This window comes from Pteropus medius, unplaced genomic scaffold (assembly GCF_902729225.1).
Source record: "Pteropus medius unplaced genomic scaffold, Ma_sr-lr_union100, whole genome shotgun sequence".
NCBI classification, from domain to species: domain Eukaryota; kingdom Metazoa; phylum Chordata; class Mammalia; order Chiroptera; family Pteropodidae; genus Pteropus; species Pteropus medius.
This window is the reverse complement of record NW_024349519.1, coordinates 2,568,876-2,586,894: the sequence shown is the minus strand read 5'-3', so window position 1 is coordinate 2,586,894 and position 18,019 is coordinate 2,568,876. Positions and strand designations below refer to the sequence as shown.

Sequence of the window (18,019 nt, the reverse complement as noted above, 5' to 3'; positions counted from 1 at the left end):
AGAGAACATTACCCCTGAGAACAGATCTGTGCCAGATATGCACATTCTAACTCAAAATTAGGCTGCCCTGGGTTAACAGAGGCTGCCTCCCACTGTTCCTGCCATCACTTGACCTGTAGAGCTTTCTCAAGAAAAGAACAATTGTTTCTATCTGGAAACCCTTAAGGTTGCTACTACCAAGCCCTTCAGGTAAAGCAGGAATGGAAGCTATTATCAGGGACTTCCACCAAGGGACAGGCCTCAGGGCAAGTAAATCTTAAAGAGCTAGGTAATTCCATCCAGATTATTTTACTCCAATGCACAACAAGTTTTTAAAAGCTTCTGCTTTCATATTTCCCCGCCATTATTAAGCAAGGTTTAACAACACAGTCTGGAGATAGAAATGGGGAGAACATTTGGGAAGTTAAACTATGTGCAAATGAAGACTTTAACTTTTGTTCGAATTACTTCAAAGTTAATACCTTTTCAAAAAGAAAAAATACAGCAAATTAAGTCAGTTGTAGTCTAATTCACTGTGGTCTGATTATAATGTCATGCTCATATAGATTACCAATAAATGTTTGTAGGAATGAATAAATGGATAGTGGTTTTAGAACCTTGCCAAAACCAAAGGTGGCAACCTTCTCTGGATTAAGCTAAATTTGGAATCTTTACAATAATGATGGAGGAAATTTCAGGCACAAGAATCAGAGAGCAGTTAAAAGCTTCTTCAAGTGCTCCTTTATTCTCTGCCAAAACCAGGATTAAACTACCTTCCCATGGTGTCTGCATTCCATTCTGGCCTCTGCTGGTGTGATTTCCTCCTCCCTCATCCCTTACTCCTCTTTCAGTGTCTGCCACTATCTGGACCTTTGGTTTTGCAACTTCAGGGGGTGAACATGAAAAGGTTTTGTCTGAAAGTCATAGTCATGCTCCCCAAGTACATTGGCAAACTGCTTCTTAAAAGGAAGGTACTGTGAACACTAAATTACCTCCTCTTGAGCAGAATTCTTTTACCTAATTGGAGATGGGTTCAATAACCAGGTCCTTCATTTGGACACTAAGAGAGTTTTCACAGAAATTTTAAAGGCATCACAAGTTCTATATGTTGCAGTAAGTGTAAATGCCCTCTGTAAAAATGTTCGTGAAACTTTAATGCAATTACAGTGGTCTTATTTGTTAAGCCCACTTGTTTCTCAAAAGATATCACTCATTGGGTCATATGTGTTAGAGGAGTCAGGCCTATAAAAAGGAAATATTACCAAAAGTCTTCCAGAACCATTGGTAAATGAATGAATTAATAGGTGAATGAATGAAGCTGTTAAGTAAAGTGTATAGAATGGCTTTATTCAACTGGCCCATAGAGCCTTGCACCTCCTTTGGCAAATCTTGATTGGGAATTTAAAAATCTTTAGTATTTTAAAGAATTTTTCAATGGCTTTTTAGCTCCTAAAGTTTTGATTATTAAGATTCTTCTTTGGATTGCATTAGTTCAAGTACATTGTTGTAGTTCCAGTAATAGCTTCCTTTTTTAAGATTAAAATTCTTTTCTTTGAGTTGATAAATTTCTTTAAAATATTCAGTCTTAGGGCTTTTTTGTTTCAATCACACATGAGCTCACGTGGAACATTTAAATTCTTAGCCTAAGTGTATACATAGCACTTATATTATTGAGTCAGCTTTCCTATACTGGCATTTAAATACTGTGATGTACTTTTTAACTTTTTAAAAAGTCATCTAATGCCTACAAACAAAAGAACGAAAAATTATTTGTTTTGTTTTCTCATTTTCTCTTGGTTTTCTCCTCTTCCTTCTCCTCTTCCTTCTTTTATAAATATTTTAATTAGAAAATAATCTGTTTCATTGCTGTTAAAAAATGTGGTATGGATTGAATCTCATTCATCTTAGAGATCAAGCTTTATATTCATCTGTCATGCAACCATTTTTTCTCTAAGTGATGATTATCTACAGCAGTTTGGAGGCATCCTTTCTGATTTATACCTCCTACATGTTCATATAATCCTTTTATGTATAACTACAGTGAAAAACAACTGTATACAACCGTGTGAACTGCTGAGCTATGTTCTGATCCGGAGAAATTGTATCGATTTTTTTTTTTTTTTTTTTTTTTTGGCATCTAAGAGCATGTATTAGCTTAGACTGCTATAACAAAATACCATAGACTGGATGACTTAAACAACAGAAATCTGTTTTTCATAGTTCTAGTGGCTGAGTAGTCTGTATCTTGTTGCTGGTTGATTCAGTTTCTGGTGAGGAATCTCTTCCTGGCTTGCTGAGGGCTGCCTTCTTGCTGTGTCCTCACATGGCAGAATGAGAGCTCCGGTGTCCCTTTTTCTTCTTAGAAGAGCACCTATTGGATTAAAACTTTATCTTAATGACTTCATTTAACATTTATCATTTTGTCACAGACCCCATCTCCAAATATAGACACATTGGGGGTTGGTGCTTCAACATATTAATTTTAGGGATACACAGTTCAGTCCATAGCAGAGCACTTAAGCTTTTGTTCAACGTCAATAAAACCATGTACCTTTAAATTAACACACTAGAAATCTATATTAAATAGACTTATGAAAAATTTAAATATACAAAGTATACAGAAGAAGAAAATATTCCTGAATCGATCCCTCCATGATTTCTATTAGCTTACTTACTTAGTATTTTGTTTCAAAATATAACAATCATTCTCTCAATATGTTTCTGTTTTAATATTACCTTTACTAATAATATTTTTGGGGGTGGGGTCTACCTGGTGCCAAGTATCCAGAAGACAAATACAGAAAAAGTGTCGAGGTCTGCTTTTTAATCTGTAAAAACAAAACCAAAAACAAATATTAGCCTAGATAATATCTAAGGTTTTTTTCCAGTTCCAAAATTGCATAATTTACTTTATTTTGAGAATTTGGCTTTCTAAAAGCACAGTCAGATAAGAAAGTTTGACTTACTTTTGTTACATTAATTTTATCTTAAATGGAGTAGGTAGCGAGCAACTTTATAACAGTTTATTACTGATATAGTATAATGTTTTAATAGGTAGTTGAGCCAAAGTATTTGTCAATCTAAATGCTAGTTTATCATTAATTGAAAATATTAGAGTCATAAAGTCCTGGACTGTGTCAACTGTGAATGTTTGCAAAATCTTATTCTTTACAAAGCAACAGTACTGGCACAGTAGTAACATTGGCATAAGGAAAGATATATAGATCAATAAAACAGAATTGAGAGTCTAGATATAAACCAATGTGTCTATGGTCAACTTATTTTTGACAAGTGTATCAAGATGATTCAAGAAGAAAGAATAATCTTTTCAACAAATGGTACTGGGACAACTGGATAGCCACGTGAAAAAGAATGAAGTTGGATACTTACCTCACATGATATGTAAGACTTAATTCAAAAGTCTTGATAAAAAGACAAAAGCATACAACTCTTAGAAGAAAATAGAGGGTTAAAATTTTATGTTCTTATATTCAGCAATGGATTCTTAGATATAGCACCAAAAGCACAAGCAACAAAAGAAAAATAGATAAATTGGACTTCATCAAAACTAAAAATTTTTGTGCATCATAGGACACCATCGAGAAAGCAAATAAACAACCCACAGAATGGGAGAAAATATTTGCAAATGGTACATCTGATAAGGGACTTGTGTCCAGAATACATAAAGAATTCTAACAACTTAATAATAAAAAGACAAATAACTCAATTACAAAATAAGCAAAAGATCTGAATAGACATTTCTCAGTATAGAAAGGAATAGAAAGTAATAGAAAGTCACTAAACATTCTGCAGCTGCTTAATCTTTTAGTCAAAATCCATAGTATGAGAAACTAGATTGAAGGAACCTCTCTCCTTCCGATCTCTGCCCTCAACAACTACCATTCTTCTTTAGAAAATGAACATTTCTCCAAGGCATTGAGGAGCTTCTCTCTAGGCTGTAGTTAAGTCTCTCAAATCTAGAAAATGAGAACCTAGAGACAGGTACAATCCTTGGTGCTCAGATGATAAGTGATTTATAAGTTTATATTGCTCCTACTTATACAGCTTGGTGGTGCAGTGCAAATCTTATCAAAAACTGGTTCAATGATTTAAGATTTATTAAGAGCTCTACAATGTCCTGTCCATTTTTGAAAAGTCACAAAAGAAGTAGTCATTGACCTCCTGGAGATTATAACCCCCTAAATCAAAAAGAAATACCTTATGCCCATTTTCTTTTGTTATTTTCTCATTAGAGTCAGAGACATCTGAGTTTCACAGGAAGCATATTATAGTATGGGAAACAAAATGCAGAAAAAAAGGTTAGTAGATTCAAGTGAAGAATTTAACATTTAACATTTGATAGAGAAATCTTACTTTCTAGGATAATTACACAGTTATTCATAGCCTAGATTATTTAACCAAATATGAAGCTAGGTAATTTTCAACAAAACAAGGTGCTACCTTTGATAGCCATCATATTAAAGAGATTCATATTCAATTACGATTAGAGGTCAAAACAAAAACTTTCCTACAATTTTTATTAGGTAAAAAAATTTTTCATGTTTCTGAACACTAAAAATTGTTCTGTAATGTATAACAGCATTACTCAAGCTTTAGAATAGCCTCTTCTTAACGGTGTATGAACATAGCCTCATATATATCTACATTTGCCCAGACATAGTTGGATTTTAACTGTGCAGAGGTCAGATAAAGGTTCTTAACTTTTTATGACATCAATTATCTATGGAGGACAGAAATTGCAAAAACATTGCCCTTTAAAAGTCTCATCCGATCTATGGTTAAGATACATGTACTTTTATTAAAATCAACAAAACGATGCACCAAAGTTCTATAATCAGTCCACCAGGATATTCTAATCGGGTGTAGTGATATTACATTGTGATTTTAATTCGCATTTCACTAATGGAGCTGTCCTTCGAGGCATGTGAGCAGTACCAGTGATCTGGCCAAGGGCACTCTGAAACAGGCATCCACTGCTCCCTTTGGTGCTCTGCCATCATAATGACTTAGCTGCCTCTCCTCCCATTCTCTACTCCTACCATAACAAACTAACTTAATTCTCTTTACCTCAAAGCTTCTGCTTTCTGCCTTCTTTCTGTATATCTCCTTGCTACATTCCTCTCTGTATATCTCAGGTTCAAAGTCCCCACAGAGAGTGATAAGTCAAAGTGTGACCCTCCAGAATGGTGTGCCCCCTTGGACAGAATTCTCATGCCAAGTTACTTAAATGTCACTGGGAAGCCTATAGATAGTTGTCCTTAGATCAGGGGCCCACCCCTAGTCCAGTCACCTGTGGCTAAGAATCACAAATACGAAGGACAAAGAAGAGACTGTGTGTCTGGCAGAATCCCAGCAGGAGGCAGTGTACCTCACAGGCATGGAACACAGCCTGTCTATTACAGCCATCTTCAACAGTAGAGTGGACACTGATTGGACTTGCTTGGGATGGAATGAAGAACAAATTTCCTTATGATGGGCTCAAGCAGTGGTTTTCAGAGTATGCTTGGCATAAAGTCTGAAGTTCCTCCCTTAAAGAGAAACTTAGTAGGTAAGACTCTGAGCTCTCTATGCCCTTTTTCAATCAGAACGGTTTTGTATTATTCACTTTTACATGTTCAATTTTCAAATAAAAATCTCACTTGAAGATAAAATTCCACTCTTCACAAAAAGTGAACTGAGAGCCACTGAGCTACAGGAGTACAAAAACTTTATGTGAGTAATTTTTTTAAAGAGGCTTTCATTTTTAAAGATTAAGAGTTAATAAGATATATAATGAAATAAAGATGTCACTGAATGTATTTTACCCAGGTTTTTTTGTAAAAAGCTTCTGGGAAGGATAAACAAGAAAATAGAATAAGATTATTTAACATTATATTCTTCATCCCAACTGTTTTTTTGTTTTGGATGTTACCATGGGAAATTGTTTAATTATGATTGTCAATTTTTTGCTGAGTAGGATAAACATTTTGTTACCAATGAGCAGATTATAAATTCAAAGGGTTAAAATAACATATTTTTACAGCTGTCTTGTTTGATTGTGTTTACAGACACAGAACTGTCACGTCAGGGTAAAAGTTTATATTCACTGCTGGTTACATTAGTAGTTAACTATGTCAAATTTGGATACATCACAGCAATCACACACATTATTTACATTTTAGATCAATGTATACATTATATTTTATTATGACAATCATATTTGTTATGCTTAGTCTTTAGCATAGGATGATCATCTGCCAAGAACTTTTTATAAAATTGAAGGCATCTTGATGGTATTTATAAATATTAATTTGAAGAGATATATCCTTATTCTCTGAGTTGGGACATCCTAATACCTATCATTTACTTAAAAGATGACCCATCTGGTAAAAATGTCAAGCCACTGTTACTTATTGACATGGCAAATAAAGTTATCTGAAACTCTTCTAAGCATTCCACTCCTTAGGCTGAACAAATATATCCCCAGATCCTTCTCTTGAAAATGCCCCCAAAATGCCTTCTTTCACCAATGCAAGGCATCAGCCTTCCTTTTCTTCTTCTCAGAATCTCAGTGTATCTCTGGTTTAAGCAGAAAACTATTCAACTAGTCTTATGTCCTAGAAACTTGTTGGTCTATGTGAAGTCGTTAGGCTAAGGGACAGGCTTCTTCTGACAGTGAAGTCAGTTCAGCCATTGAACTGTGTTGTAAGTCAATGGCCTTAAGTAAACTCTTAACCCTACCCAACTGCCTCAGAAATCGTGCTGTCAGTTGCAAGGGAGGCTGGAGAGGATACTGCACATGACTCAGCCCAAATGCATCACTGTTACTGGAATAAAACCCGAATCATGACCTTCTGAGGCTGGCAAGTAACAATCCTCTTAAAGTTGAATGGCAGCATTCAACTTTAGTACCATTGCTACTAACACCCAGCTGGTGCACAGTCGACATCTGTGCAATTTAGGTTGGAAGTTCTTTTTGTTAATGATTATCATTAGAAATACAGTAGTATTCAGGGAGGAAATATAGTACATTTGGGGAGGAAAATGAAAGAAATATGACAGTGTGTTAATCCTGTAACACTGATGGGTGGACAGCGGTTCGATATACTATTCTACTTTTATTTGTGTTTAATATTTTTTTCATATTTAAAGCTTAAAAATACAATTAAAAAGCAATCGCCCCTCTTTCTTATAAAGGAGGATCTAGAGAATATTTTCTATACATGTAGTTTTATAAAATAATACAAAGTTAATTTAAATCGCTGAGACACAAACATTATTTGTTGACTATTTTCACGTTTATAAGTCTGCACAAAAAATTTTGGAATTCAATCTTTGATAAACTATATAATGCAACATGACATCAGCAAGCCTATTTTCCAAGTACCTTAAGGTCCATGATTTCTGTAGCAGAGATTGCAGTAAGAGACGAAAGATGACTTCAACACTGTCCTAAAAAGATTTCCTTTACCGATGCCCCAATGTGGTATCCCTCATACAGGGCCCTGAAACAACAGAAACAAAATGGGTAGATGATTGGACCAAAGGCAGTTATGTGTTTTTCTGTTCAATGATAATGGCTTAGGTTTAATTATGGGAATGGACTAGTGGGAGGAAGAGGGGGTGCCCATCATGCCAACGAGATTTGGAAGAATGACTGTGGGAGTTCTGGGTTCGGGCCTGGTAACCTGATATTTACTGAGACCTGTTGTTAAAGATAAACAAAGCCAGACATTATTTGAAGTGGTGAGGATAGATTTTACTCAGCACCAAACCATTGCTTTAGGGAAGAGGATCCAGCATGAACCAAATTCAACTTTGCCAAAATAAAAGGCAGGAGACTTTTCAAAGGCTGAAGTATGCTAAGGGAAAGGACCATAAGGTGTTAAGAGGGTCGATCCATGTGTCTAGATGACCTGGGTTTGTTAATTGATGCTTATCCAGAAGATAAACAAATGTCTCCTATCTTTAGGACAGGAGGCATAGTGCAAGCAAGGCACCCACTGAAGTTAGGCCCTGATCCTCCCACAAGACCGTGGGAGAGTTATATTCCTGACTACAAGATCTTTGAACAAAACTGTTTTGGGTAATAGAATTACATCTCAAAGGCAGAGATGTAATTTCTAATTACAAGCTTTCTAAAATCTGTTTGAAGGTGGGGGTTTCAGAGGCTTATCTGCCTATCTGGTTTTGGCTTGGATGAAAACAGTAAATTCTCCTGGAAGCATTACATTTTTTTCAGGCAGATACTTTAAGGGAGCTGGAGTCATCGTAGGAGTGCAGCCTTGAGCTGTTAGAAGCTGTGCTAGTGTTTGTTCAAGCAGGGCAAGAGTGGATGAAATCATTTGTGCCAAGAGTCTGCAATTTTTATAGGCCAAAGTTGAAGGTCTAGTCAAGAAGAGGGTGCAGAGGAGCCCAACTAGAATTTGGTCAAGGAAGGAATCTTTGTCATGGCTCAGAGTATGTACTAATAAAATCCTGTTACATATTAAGTACCTCACAGCTCCTTAAAGATCAATATCACAGTACAAGCATAAGATGCATCACAACAGGTATCTTACTTGTCAGAGATAAAGAGATAAGAAACCCTAGTGGTGATTTTTTGGATATAATTTCCAGCGACCTAGATCTCCAACTGCTTCATGATGTGAATAATCAATCCAAATGTAAAAGCGTTTTCAGATGCTCAAGGATGCATTTTATAACATAATGGAGCATTTTGTGCCACACCAAAGAATAAAGAGGAGATTTAGGAAATGCAAGGCCTTTTTTAGATTGGGATAGGAGATATTATGAATTTACTTTGTAGACAGGACTATTTATTTGTTTGTTTTCCTTATCAGCATGGAACTCCTTCTTCCCTTGCTTTCTCCTTTTCTTCCTTTTTTTTTTTTTCAGTTTAGTAAAAGGTAGAGAAGACATCCCTTATTAACACTTAAAGCAAACAGAAAGTATTACATGTATCTGCTTAGAAAATAGAAAATTGAAACAGAGCAAAAACCATACAAAATGAAAATTACAAGCCATCGCTCCTCTCCTGAAATGACTCCTTCTCGTCCAATCTTTCACCTCACAGTGACACAGCAGAATACATATATACATGTATTCACGTGTATTTTTAAATTTATTTTTCTTCTTTTTAATCTATAAAATAAGGCTCATACTATATTACCTCTTTACTTGTTGTTTTTTTTTTTACTTATTGCCAAATATTGAAAATTGTTCCATATACAAATTTACATTATCTTTTAGACACCAGTATTTGCATTTATGGATTTATCTTTCTTTTATTTCACAATTCCCTCCTGATAGAAACTAATCATTTGTATTTTTTTCCATTACAAATAATACTGTAATTAATGAAGTTTGATGTCCCTAGATCTGGGCGAACCTCTTTCAATATATCCGTATAGTATAGTAAGATCCATGTAAAGCAATTGCTTCTTCAAAGAATACGTGCAATTTGAATTTTTGTAGATAATGACAAGTTGTGCTCCAGAAGGGTATTCAAATTTACACTTCCACCAATGGGATACAAGAGCCTTTTTCCCCTTATACCTTCATCAGGAGAGAGTACTATCCAAATTTTTTTTTTTTAAGTTGATAAGTATCTCATTATTTTGCTATTTATTTCTTCTATCATAAGCATCTTTCATCTGTTTACTGGCCATTGTATTTTTGTATTATAAGATTCATGATAGTACCTCTTACACATTTTTTCTATTGGTTTGTTAACCTTTTAATTGATTAGAATGAGTTATTTGTAAAATCAAGAAAATTAGACTGTCCATCTGTCAAAATTTCTAATGGTAAAAATAAATTATCTTTCTTCATCATAGCAGATGGAATTATTAAGCCCTCTTATAGAAAATTTCAGCCTGATTCCATTTGAAAATGAGATATAGAAGATGACAAAAGCCAAACTCTTACTTACTTTAAAGGATAAGAGAGTAATAAAAAGGCAGCATGATGTACCCAAGAGAAATCTGATCTATCAGAGTTGGGAAAGCAACCAAATATTCATGCCTTTATAATCTGCATATAACTCGCACGCAAGAACTTCAAAGAGATCACTCTTTCATGTAGGTTTTCAATATCTTTGAGAATCCTGAAACTTCCAAATTTTGAGTGATGCTGCTTACGAATTTTAAGTTCTGTTTTGAGCATCTCAGCATCATTACAAAATTATATTGAGCAACTTTTTAGGTTAAAATGATATCATACTAGAAGGAAAGGCAAAATATAGCAGGAGAAGCATGTTATAGAAAGAGCATCACGATTAGGGTCAATAGACTTGGATTCTGGACTTGTCTCTGCCAATTTCCTGCCATGTAACCTTGGATAATTCTCTCAGTTTCTCTGTGTCTCAGTTCTCTCATTTATAAATAAAAATAACATTTCTACCTATCGAATAGGTTGCTTTGTGAATTAAAAGAACTCATGGTAGAGCATTTGGCAAACCATATAACACTTTCATTTTCTTTAATTGTTGGAAAGCAACGTATCTGTCTGTTACGTTCAGCAATGGCTTCCTGTTTGTTCTCCAATGAGTGAAAGTTTGTGATACTGATTACAAAACTTAATATAAAATTTTCTCGTGAAGCGGGTATAAATATAACCGCTTTTATTTCCTTTACATTTAAATAATAACATATTTTGATTAAAAGTGCCCATTTTAGCTTCTTATTTTATCATGATAAATATATGTCTTCGTATATGGAAATGATTAGAATTGGAATCATCAACAAATTCAAAGCAGTCCTTTGCAAAATTATGTTATAAATTATATATTACAAATTAACATTTATATGTTATAGGAAATAAAATATTTAAGTCACATGAAGTAAGAACTACAAGAAAGCTATTAGAGAGATTTCTTAATAAGAAGTATTTCTAAAATGTTCCTATTCTAATTTCTAAACATTTAGAGAAATAAGTACAGAGTTTTCAGATTTGTTTGTTTGTAATTCTGGTAAAAATGTTTGCTTGAAAGCCCAAGTTTTCTGACCTATATTATTGAGTCTCTTATGCCCCTGGCATCTTGGACTGCCAAGAAATGTGTATCAAAGTGTCAGGGACAGCAAAATATGTTGTCACTTTCAACTCTGTTTTATGTATTAATATCTGTACCCAAAACCTCTCTCTTCATTTAATCAGTGAAATGAAATGATATACTGTCTTTATCTTGACCCACATAGAAAAACACAACTGACATATCAGTTATCTCAGAAGACAATGGAAAATGCTTCACATATTTGACTGAGGATATAAGATATTTTTCCCTTTAGTCATGATTGTGGTTGTGGTATGCAAAATGGAAAATCTGCTCAAAATACACTGGTTGAGCAGGGAGAGGGGGCAAGAGCAGTGAATCCCTCTCCCCTTGTATGTTGATGACTGGTATGTCCTTAAGTGTGCCAAGATATATTTACTTGCTGAATATCCTGACACAAAACAAAATGAAATAAAACAAAACTTTCTTAGGTAAAACTGATGCATTTCCTAAAGTGGCCTTGATCTAGGGGTTGTTTCTAAGATATTTGTGGTACTTTCAGATGACAGACTATACATCTTGAAGGTGTTTCATACTTAAGAGACTGGTGTACTTAAAAGGATGGAATTGCATTGTAAATGCAATCAGAAAACTATGGCTTAAGTCTTGGTTTTGCTCTTTACCAGTTACAGAGCCTTGGGAAGGTTGTTTAATTTTCTCCTCACAAAATTTCTGCATAAGATATAGCACGAGGCCAACAAGAGAGTGGAGATTAAATGAGTATACATAAAGTACCTGGCACGAATTCAGCACTCGGTGTTAGCTATTGATATTCCACTTTTGTGTTGTTTTAAACGTGTCTATAATACCTAATAATTAAAAATCTATACAGTTTTAAAAATGTTTTCACACACATTATCTGATGTGTTTCACGTAACAACCCATCGTCGTAGACAGAGCAGAAATTGTCCTATTTGGCAAAAGGAGACAGCTTAGAGAAGATCTGTGACTTCCTCAAGTCCCCACCACTACCGTGTCAGGGAACCATGATATGAATCCTGGTCTTCCAAGTCTCCATGCTCTTTCCCACAGGACAATCAACCCAGTATAATATTGAGTTGACACGTGACTCTAGAAAGAATATGTTTTAGGTGTCTGTGTAATGGGAGTGTTGGGGATCCCCTCAATCAATCTCAGATTAAATGATTCATTGGAAGGGCTCACAGAACTCAGAATAGCTGTTAGACACATAGTGATGGTTTGTTACAGTGAACAGATATAAAATCAGTAAAGGCAAAGAGGTATAGGGCAGAGTCCAGGAGAAACCATGCACAAGCTTCCAGTTGTCCTCTCCAAGTGTATACAGGTAGTGCTTAATTCTCCCAGCAAAAATGTGAGATAATCCATACAAAGTGCTATTGTCAACCAGGGAGCTCTCCTGAGCCTTGGTGTCCAGGGTCGTTTTGGGGGTCAGTCTCGAGGCCTCCAGAGGTCAAACCAATACAGCGTATTGGCCCCAGGCAAACGAAACATGTGTTCACCATAAATCACATTGTTAGCATAAATTATGTGACATGACCCAAGGCCTTGGTTATACAAAAATACTCTTATCAGAAAGGATATTCCAAGGGCTCAGAGCTTATCTCCCAGGAGCCAGTTAAGGCCAGTCCATTCTTTAGCATGTATAAGGTTTGAGCACCTCTATTCTGCTGAGCTAATCCTTTACTTCACAGCAGAGGTGTACTGTCTGAGCATCCTGAAGATATCAGAGTACAGTAAGAGGTAACACAGAGGCAGACCTAGCCCAAATGAGAGCCTAAGAACCAATTTCTAAATTTGGTCCTTATATCAATCTTCTGAACTAATGGGGATTTTCAGCTATTGCAGTGGGTTACCAGAACCTAGAAAGTCTGCCTCTGATCCCAGCTGTGAGATGTCGCTACTTTGGGCCCTTTGGCATTCTAGGAGTGTCGCGCTGTCCCCTGTTTGGGAGACCTCGCACAGAGTAAAAGGGAGAGAGGCTTCAGCATCCTTCAGTAATGTACATCGAAGTAAGGATTTTATTAACACATTCAAAATTTCATTTCTAGAGTAAGAAAATGAAATAGGTAAGACTCAGGTAACAGAAAACTCAACTTGGAATGGCTGAAACAGCTAATGGATTTATTATCTCACATAACAAGAAGCCCCAGGGTTGTACAGTGCCGGAGTTGCTTGATTAGCACCTTGACAACATCATCAAGAGCTCAGGTTTTTTTTCTGCTCTTCCATCCTGAGCACGTTGGTTAGCTTTCCTCATGGTTAAAAAATGACTGTCACAGGTCCAGGCATTACATCTTCACACTTCATTATACAGACCCAAAAATGATTTTTCCTTGTGTCTCTTTCAAAGAGCTAAGAAACTTTTCCCAGAGGTTTCCCTATCAGCTTCACTTCATGTCCAGATGGCCAAAACTCCTTCTTCCCAAGCCAATCACTGGCAGAGAATGACGTTTTCTCCATTGTGTTAATATAATCAAACATCGACACCCGGGGCTGGGAATGGGACTAGCATTTTCTACAGCCCATGCTTTCTTGGAAAAGTATAAATACTAGAATAAATGCAGGGTCTGTTCAAAGAGAGGGAGTAAGGAATTGCTATTGGGTAGGCAACCAAAGGGGTCTGCTGCAGCAAATTTGCAGGTAGAAGGACACAGAAGCAATTCTCCACAGCTTCTGAAATCTCTAGTCCTCATAGGGGATTCCAGGGGTCACTTATTGCCTCAGTTTCTCAGAGTTGGTTCCCAGCAGAAAAAAACTAAGGCCTAAAAAGCCATGTTTAATGCCCTTATAAGCTTTATTTTCTCACTTTTTGTCCAGTTGTCCTCCACAAAGGAAAACCCTAGACTTTAGGAAGGAAACACCCTTCATTTCACAAGTCTATTCATCATTAACTCAGATGTGCCTGCTGCATTAACCAGATTCAGGTGCTGCTCACTAGGGTCCTTTAAATCTCTGACATACCTCTGTTAGCAGCGGGACCACAGCTATTTTCAACATTTGTCACCCTTAAAAATCCCTCATCCCATGAAATTTTATCAAATTAGGACTTACTGTCCTTTTTTCTCTTCCCCTCACCTATTTCATTTTCCATCGTCTACATGCCTTCAGGCTCGGTAACATTCCATTGGGAAATGGGGTTGCCAAGAATCTTCCCCTTGGAACGTTCCATTAATCTAACAATCTCTGGTTATCCCTAGCCTTTTCAATTTACAGAAATAAATCTGTGCTCTCAATTAGTAGAAACAACTTTCCAGCTATTATTTTTTGGTTTAGAAATCACTCAATTGCTTTCATAATTTGATATTTTGTATCTGGCTTTCAAACGCTCTAACCTAGAACTGACAATACATATCACTTAAATCTTAAATGTTTCCCCTCCAGAGCTATTCCAACCCCCATCATTTTTATTGTGTTTAAATGCAGGAAGAGACATTGACATCCTTACCCCCATTAGAGTTCAGTTCCTTTTTCTTCACACCTCTCTCTCCCTTTGTCAGGTTCCAGGAGAACTAGCACACTACTAGCACAATAATTGCCTCACACTTTCTGCTTTCTGTCATTTCCTCATTCTGCTTCTCCCTATTAAATGATTTGGGATAGCTGTCTTTTTATAGGCTGGTTTACACAGTAGTAGATGGCTTACCCGTTGGTGCAAATATGCTGCATGATCATTTTTTCATACAGAGGCTTTAAAAATTGATTCTGGAGCCTGTCAACATGAAAGATTCCTCAGGAGAATGAGGAGTGAGAAAGGTATCACAATAATTCTACAACAAGGACTTACACTTTGACATATGAGCTTGTTGTTTTCATAGCTCCTGCTTTTTTTTTTTCTTGGTTATGAAAATAATACATGTTTATTGTAGAGAATTTAAGAGAAAAAGGCAGCTATTAGAAAAGATGTGGAGGAGTATATTGAAGGCAAACATTCTAATGAATAAGACTGAGTCACATACTATACTTGCACAGTTATTGTCATATGCATTCAAAGCAGAAATACAGATTGTTGGTCCTTATGCCGTCAATTTGTGTCAACAAATTGACACATCTCATTGACTTCTAAAACATGGAAGATATTTTCTTAAGCAAATATGAAGCAGGTTAATTCAATAAACATTCAACAACAAATATAAACAAGTTCCTACTAAGTTCCAGGTACTGTTCTAGGTTGGGGAGTATGGTAGTGAACAGAACAAAGCCCTCACAGAACTTGTACCCTTGTAACTAAGACAGACAAAGAAATAAATATATCAGGTGAGCCTTGAACAGAAACCTGAAGGAAGTGAGGTCTTCGCCCCTGCTGACATCTGGGAAAGAGCCAGCACAGAGGCACTGAGGTGGAAGCATGTATGTGATGCTGAAGGAACGGCAAGGAGGCCAGTGAGACTGGACTGGGGCAAGAGGTAGCATGGTAAGGAAATGGGCTCAGAGAGGGATAAGGAGGCCAGATCATGCAGGAGTTAGACCATGGAAGGACTTCCAATTTGATTTAGAGTAAGATGGAAAGTCCCAGAGGGTTTCATGCAGATATGATCTGACTTAAATATTAAAAGGAATATAAATGATAACAAATGGACAATTATGAATGAACAATATGACTGAAATAAAGGGACTACAGAAGAAAAGCATTAACCTAAGTATTTTGGAAAATAGTATTTGACTACATACTGTATATTAGTAGTCTGGGTTCTCCAGAGAAACAGAACCAATAAGATAGATATAGATATAAATACAGATATAGACATATGTACCATGTGGTTTATATCTATCTATCCTATCTATCATATCTCTCTCTCTCTCTCTCTCCTGACCTACCTGCCTACCTACCTATCATCTCCCTATCTGTGATGTATTATAAGGAATTGGTTCACATAGTTATGGAGGCTGAGAAGTACCAGGATCTGCAGTTGACAAGTTGGAGACACGAGAGAGCCTTTATAGGTCTCCAAAGGCCTGAAAACCAGGAGAACTGATGATATAAGTTCTATTCTAAGTCCAAAGGCAGGAGAAAGCCAATGTTTCAGCTCAACGCAGTGAAGCAGAGAGAAAGAATTCTTTTTTTATCTCACCCTTTTATTCAGGCCTTCAGCAGATTGCATTTGACCTCTATATTGGGAAGGGCAATCTGCTTTATTCAGTCTACTGATTCAAATGTTAATCTCATCCAGAAACATTCTCACAGACACATGATATTTAGCCAAATATCTGGGCACTCCATGGCCCAGTCAAGTTGACACATAAAATTAACCATCACATAGTGTAAGACTAAAAACAAAACTATACAGAAATATTTTATTTGAATTGGTAAATTTGTTTTTCACAGAGGTATAGGTTAGCAACTCGAAACTATTTTATGAGCATTATAGGATTGTGCAATAAGTAAGTAGATTGTGGATAATAAGAACAAGATATCTTAATAAAGGAGAAATAAATTACAAATAAGGAAAGGGGAAGACTACAATAAACCCTATCATGTATTATATTAAATTCAGAGTTCAATGTGAATCAGTGTTATAGTGTTAGAAAGAGAGGTGTGTGTGTGTGTGTGTGTGTGTGTGTGTGTGTGTGCGAGCACACACGCGTGCTCGCATGCACATGCATATTATTTTTTAGCTCTGTTTGCTGAAAGGGCCTGGAGGCGATGATATCCCAGTAATGATGAGCACGCATAGGATCCAAAGATCTTGGTTTCTAAACATCATTCTCCAATGAAAGGAGCTGGGCTTCTTGGAGAAATGGCTGATTCGGGGCTGATTCAGAGAGAAAGTAAAAGATGAGCCTGGACCCTTTTGTGGTGTCAGAAAACAAGGAAGCATTAGGAGACATGATGGGAGCGTGCCAAAAGAATATAGGAGCTCCCAACGTGCCAATATGAGACAAATTGAGCAAGAAAATAAACTCAATATACATGAATTTGTACTGATAGAAATAATGAATTGAATATATTGGTCGATTCTTCTTTACAGTAGAATTCCAATTAGTATGCTGCGGAATAATGGAAATAGAAAATCACTCTTTGCTAAATACCGCGGTAATAACTGTAGCAGGCTAGCAACATGGACGGATGCTAAAATCAGTGGGCAAAACTGTGATGAGAAATAGGATATTTACATAGTCTCAAAGTATCTCCCCCACAAGGTACTTATTAGTCACAATGAGAAAAATCATAACTTTACAGTGGAGAAACCTGGCAGACACCACCTTAATCAAATGATCAAAGTCAAAGTCACTAATTATGGGAATTATTGACATTATGTACCTCCTGTTATGCTGCACTTAGAAGGGCATAATATCACTTCTGTAGTTTTCTTGCCAAAAACATGTAACCTATGTATAATCATGAGAAAATGTCATACTAACTCAAACCGAAGGACTCTTCAAAATATCAAGGTAATGGAAAATAAAGAAAAACAGAAATTATTTCAGATTAGAAGAGACTAAGGAAACATGAAAACAACTTGCAATGTGGGATCTTGGATTGAGTTCTGTACCAGAAAGAAGATAATTGGAGAATTTGAATAAGATTTGCATCTTGGTTAATAGTATTATATCAATGTTACCTTATAAAATAGCATTAGGCTGCCAGTTAGTAAAAGTTATTAAGAAGATAATTATCACATAGAAGGCTATAATCAAATATATTTGTTCTAGGAAAAGGAAAAAAATGCTTGGAATTTAGAAATTGAAGTTATAACTGAATTACACACTTTAAAATTACAACAAAATGTTCCAAGCAGTTTGACATATAAATTCAAAATGATTCAAGTTCCATTCATCTCAAATCTGGTAACTTTATTTTCCAAATCAAATATTTCAAGTACAAGGACAAGGAACAGCTAGATATTGCCAAAAGAAAGGAAGAGTGACCTATACTGAAAGGAGAAATAAATTAACTCTTCGTAACTGAATTTTGAACCCTTGGATTGTCTTTAGGCTAAGATTTTCCGATGACTTTTAAGCATTCACTTTTATTCTTTCTTCTGAATTATGAAATATATAATATGC

The 18,019-nt window shown here is 36.0% G+C and overlaps 1 protein-coding gene and 2 long non-coding RNA genes across 24 annotated transcripts in view; 1 reads left to right on the top strand and 2 right to left on the bottom strand.

Annotated features, from left to right (window-relative positions):
* PCED1B (PC-esterase domain containing 1B) overlaps window positions 1-18,019 on the top strand; it is a 193,269-nt gene that overhangs the window by 32,703 nt on the left and 142,547 nt on the right. The window lies entirely within an intron of this gene.
* Window positions 2,088-4,385, bottom strand: LOC120618240 (uncharacterized). Its single transcript, XR_005657191.1, has 3 exons — window positions 4,198-4,385; window positions 2,750-2,807; window positions 2,088-2,350 (listed from the first exon to the last, which is right to left on the bottom strand). It is a non-coding gene; the product is annotated as an uncharacterized LOC120618240 (long non-coding RNA).
* Window positions 7,379-18,019, bottom strand: part of LOC120618239 (uncharacterized) — a 54,102-nt gene continuing 43,461 nt past the window's right edge. The window contains exon 3 of the long non-coding RNA XR_005657189.1: window positions 7,379-7,484. This is a non-coding gene — a long non-coding RNA (uncharacterized LOC120618239). The remainder of the gene's footprint in view (window positions 7,485-18,019) is intronic.